The sequence below is a fragment of the Brachycentrus maculatus genome, unplaced genomic scaffold (assembly GCF_059751285.1).
Source record: "Brachycentrus maculatus isolate JH-2025_06_01 unplaced genomic scaffold, ASM5975128v1 h1tg000061l, whole genome shotgun sequence".
NCBI classification, from domain to species: domain Eukaryota; kingdom Metazoa; phylum Arthropoda; class Insecta; order Trichoptera; family Brachycentridae; genus Brachycentrus; species Brachycentrus maculatus.
The window spans coordinates 2952489-2958488 of NW_028280815.1; positions in this window are offsets into that span (position 1 = coordinate 2952489).

Genomic DNA, 6000 nt, shown 5'->3' on the forward strand with positions numbered 1-6000 from the left:
ACTCACGCTGGAAGACGTCGTTCCCCGCCCCCCGCCCCCGCCCGCGCCGCGCCGCACTCACTGCCATGGTCGGAGTTCAACTCGTGTCCTTAAGAAGCCGACTTCCTTTACAGACGGGATTCTTCCAAATAAATTACGTTTTTAAAACACAACAATGTATTATTGAAACGCGTAAAGAGAATAGTGACTGTGAATAATATTATAAGTACCCGATATCCGTCGATTAGTCGGCAACAAAATACAATCAAAGTGAACACTTGACCATCGTATAATTTATATTTATTAACTCCGCGTTATTATTTATACAAGAGTAAAGAGAGTTTGTCGAGTATTATTGTAAGGTAATGACTTTTTCCAATGATAATTTTACGGAAAAATGCAATTTTCCTCACCCTTTCATTATGCCGGTATGAATGCACGATAGTATCGGCGTTTGTCAAAACTGCATTGGAGTCCTGGTCAAATAAATGTTCTGGTCCACTCTTCCGGCTTACTCAAGGTGTGCAGCGAGCACCCATTTGCAGGAATAAAATCCAAAAGTAAAATAAACAATTCAGTGCATGTTAAATGAGTTGATAAAAAATAAACAAACAAGTGAGTGAGATTACTATGGACAGGAACACTCAACATTGGAAAATACAGATTTCAAATCAACTGATTTTTTTTGTGCATACTTATGAGATCGTCACAATTTTCGCGGATCAGAGCTATGTACCTACTCGTATGTGGATTGTAATTTGATATGCTTGCATATCTGGGCACCTACTTCTGACTTTCACTTCATATTAACTAATTTTATGAATAGTTTTGTCTTCCTTCGTAGTACACTTGTTAACGCGTTCGATTCTCAAAGAGGTCACAATAAATATAAGTGATTTTTCTCCCCAGAATTTATTCAATATCAAGCTGGTACTTGAAGCGCAGGACTGTAAATAAGCTTGCCTTATTGTAATTAACGATCAAGATAACACCGCGTCGATACGATGGGTGTGATAAGGCCCAGAATAATGCACTTCTAACGTACTAATAATATATTAAAGAAAATATTAGGTACACATTATGAGGAGTCAAGGAGATTATTACTCAATTAGTAGAGAAATGTCATATTGTATTGTGGTCTAATGTTCTTTTGCATTGAGATTCTTTGACTCCAACAACTGGTTTCGGTAATGAGCTACTCGACACTGTGAATAATCAAAATATGAAAATTGACAATTATTAAGTATTCTATAGGTGTCGAATATGTCCGCACGTACCTACTCGCACAGAATATACAAATATAATAATGACTTTTCTTCGTAATCGGTATTATGATAAACTTATTCTATTGCGTATTGGCTTTTTTGTGATGTTCTTAATAATTTTTACAGGCCACACTTAACTTTATATCATACTGTCGTGTTTTACTTGCCTCTGTGACGAGGAAACGCCATGATTGAAAAATGGCATGATATGATAGTAGGTACATAGTAGATTCAGAATTACGAATTTGAAATTTATGAATTACGAAACAATAAGCAGCACTCGGAATGGATTGGAGTAAACCAGGGGATTCTAGTATTCTCGCAAATATACCTTTAGCTCCGATTCGAGAGATTTTCTTGAACGCGGTCCGATATGCAAGCTATTTATCATAGAAAAATATACGTTTTTTTTACGTAAATTCAATGTGCCCTTTTGGCGGTTTTTTGCGATAAGCCACTCTTATTAGCTTCCTGCGCTTACTCAGTCTTTATCAATGACGGGAATGTATATTGGATGTAACCATAATGTTCAACTGGCTTGTGGTATTCCCTAACCGTGTCACATCGTGAGCTATAATATTTCCTTAAGTAAGGGAAGTCGGGAGGACGGAAGGACGTTATGGGAAGTAGAACCGCAATGAGTCTGGACGAGCGCTCGTGCGCACTAGCGGAATCACAGCTATATTGAGATACTCCAGTTACGTGATACAAATACCAACACATTCAAAGTCTAGAGTGAAAAGCGAATTTCATAGCTCTTTATTTATTAAAAAAAAAACAAAAGAAATACAAAAAATAAACAATTAATAACGATAATGATAAACCTACACAATGTACGAGTACCTTTTCTGCTTAATCATGTAAATATCCGTATAAACAAAAATATAATAAAGCGCAACCTCTCATAACAAGTACCTCTCATAACGAGTAATTCACATAACGAACAAAAAAAATTGAAAAAGTTGCTCCCTTAACGAGCGATGTTTCGCATAACGAGTTACAGAAAAACGGAAAGTCTTTTTTTCACGACATTCACTTGCGAGCCGGAACTTCCAGTCAAAAATAAAATGTTTCGCTTAACGAGTAAGAGTCTGAAACGAATTATGCTCGTTATGAGAGGTTCTATTGTACATAACCAACTCTACTCATGTGTAAATTAACTTCCGTAATGAATAGGTACCTATATCAGGATCCGGTTGAAATTATTACTACAATATTACAGCTTTCCCACTCTCTATCGCAAAATAAATATTTTTACATACAATTTTGAGGAAAATTAACGTACACATCCATCATGGCATGAGCCGTGACTGTACGGTACGTAAGTAATGACTGTTCACCACTCAACCGACGAGTAATGACATTGGTGAATGATGGCCAAATTTTAGAAAACTAGTTTAGATCTTACAGTATCGTGACGCGCTACTTGGTACTGAACTATATATTTGCGTAAGGGAATTCCCATCATGACATTTCTTACTTCCTCCATCGAAAAAGGATCAAATGAATCTACACAGATTTTCACTGGCGTAGTCAAGAAGACCGGTAAGTACGTATTTGACTGTTTGTCAAATATGTCGCAATATTTACTAGTTTTGTGTAATCGGAATCTTTCTGGGCGACTTCATAGTACTATGATACTTTGGTATAATTGCCAAAATTTAATAAACTCTCGACTGTTCTTTACCTCTTGATTTATCTATGTTAACTATAACAATATAAGCGAACGTTCGTGGTGGAATTTGCATCCGTTTGAGGTTCCAGCTCAATGGTATAATATTGTTTCTAGAGTTGTTGTCACGTTCAACATGATAGTTAGATGAAATAAATATGAATGTTCAATAAAATATTTGTATTTTATAAAATATATCGAAAATTCATCATTGTTTAAAAATTAAAAGACAACCGAAATATGACGTTGACTTCTTCCACACTAAAAAACATTGTTTGAACGCAACTGTTGTAAGTTTTTTGTCACATATTTCTGAGGTCGGGACACTGCGTTATTTGTTATTTTCCTTCTAACTTGATGTAATTAATCTTACGATCAAATGGTATTTAAAAATATGACTCAAACAACAATTTTGGCAATGTCTCTAGCTCTTGAATAAATAATTATGATGTAATCCCAGCAATTAATACGTGCGATCAATGATCAGATACGATCGATCGTACCAATATCTGTGACGTCTTTTTTTCCGTGTATTTCTAAGAATTAAAAAAAAAATAGTCAATATAAAAATTAAAAATGCTGAAACTATTTTATATTTATTCAATCCTCATCCGTATCCTCAGATTATAGTTGATTATGTATTGAACTAAGTAATAAATATAAAGTTCATATCACTGGGATACCATCATCATCGCATCATATTTGACTGAGCAGTTTTCAATTTTGCAATGTTTAGCAAAAATGTAGAAACATTAAAAGCGCACTTCACAAATAGCGCCAAAACATTCAAATTCGTCACCCTTGGGTACTTTTCAAAAAATATCAAATGGTATTTGAATGACATTAAATTTTATGGGTTTTTATTTTTTTAGTCAAATAATCAAGTCAAATTACATCATAAAAATTAACAAAAAATAAAGTGATTTTTATACTCGTACGATTTTTGGTGATCAATTACGTTATTCTGTAGCTTGGCGACCAATGATTTGAATATTTTTGCTCAATTTAATAACCTATTATTACTTTAGGACGTGGTTGGATCTGTTGTAGGAGTTTGTCGGAACAGCAAAACTAGGCGCCGATTCAAAATGCCGCCCTTTTGTACTATTCATTTATTTTTTTGAAGATACTCTACACATTTCTTTGTATTTTTTTTTCTGTAATTGAAAAGTAGCCTTCGTTTTAATAGTTGGTTAATATAATAGAAAATTGAACGCCGAAAAAGTTTTTATCGAAATTTCTCAGCGATATATTTTTAGGTCAATGGTCGTCGTTGTCTTCGTTGGGATTCGTTAATTCTACCACCCTATCGTCGCTTTATTATTCGACAACCGTTTAATTGCCCATTTGTATGTAGTGTTCGTTTATCGATTGTAAGTATTTCACAAATCAAATTGCAATGGTGAAATGGGCCATGAACTCTTTGTGCACCAGGCGCCAAATAATATAGATCCGGCACTGCTATTAGTCATCAAAATTAAATACTTTTATATATAATCATAAATTACATATGAAAAATATATTTGATTGTTTTTCTTATGTAATTTCAGGGAAAACCTTTGTATTGTAGCCCGTAGGAGGAGGAAAATACCCGCAATGACTCGTAGAAGCACAGATAAAACAGAATCGTAGAATTCGGTTAGTATTTCAACGTAATCGTAGTATTTCGATATAATATTGTAAAAAACATTAAAGGGCGCGTGTTGTATAACATTGCTCATCATTTTGCCTAATATACATGTATACAGATATTAAATAGAGCAGGGTTACGTCATTCTACATCATCTTTCATACTTTGATTTGAAAGAAAACATTTGGTTTTTTTTACCACTGGAGTTATATTTATTTTAGTGAAAATAAAATAAATATAACTGAAGTGGTGAAAAACCAGAGTTTTCTTTTAAATTTCATCATGTCTTACCACAAAGTGAATGCCGAAACAATAAATAAAATATCTTTCATACTTACCATGTCACCATTTCACTGTCACAATGTCTCCGCGTCCACATGGTGCATGTTTGCTCTTGTCAACGTTAAATTTTGTTTTTTTTGTACATTTTTATCAGGTATTTTTTAATGATAGCACTTATTTTCATATTTCACCGACTCAATTATGGAAATAATAACGCAATGTCGTCTACTCACTCCCAAAAGTCAGTAATTACAGATTAGTATACTCGTAATAACGAGTTATTTTTAACAAGCATCCAATTATTATTGTTGTCTAACAAAAGTAGTCATCTACAACGTCTACAACGTACCAACCGTTTGACCCAAATAAACATTATTTTTAAAGTCACTTGTGATGCATATTACCAAAATAAGTTCAGTAAATACTCATTATTTCAGTAATGAGCTTGTTCGATTAGTGACTTTAATCAGTAGATGTATAGATGATATAAATGAATTATATCACTGTAAGTATACGTAATTTGTCTATTCGAACCTTTTATTTTAGAAGAATGACTACTCGTTGATACTTACCATTTATACGAAGTATGTATTGTAGTCGGTTTATATATTTTTACGAGTTGAGTCATACCTCCGATTGAATTTATTAATTATGCTATCTGCTTACTCGGAATATGCGGTCCCTCGTTATAAAGGCGCTAGACGGATGTAATGCATTTGAAAATACAATAAGCGGTTCCCAAAACGCGATATCGTCAGGACTCCCGCAGTGTCTGGTTATATTTTTTCAATATCGTGAATTGAACGACTCTAACTCAAATTTACAATCTATCAAAAATCAATCTTAAAATGTCAATTTATATTACATAAAAAAATCTACGGAGGATTTACTCATTTGATTACTACAATGTGAAATATTTGTACGAACAGTTTTTCAGTTAAAATTTGCAAATGCCAAGCATTTGAATTATTGCATTTTTCTTAGTTAAATTTAAAGAAAAAATATATTTTGCTAATCACATACACACATGTGCGTGATTTTCTGGAAATTTTGAGTTATAGCGGTGTAATTTATTCGGAGCAGTTGTTTTATTCGTCTTTGAATTTGTATTATTTGGAATACCCACTTCAAGGGTTGCAAACATGTTCTAACCAAAAATCGATTAATCAATT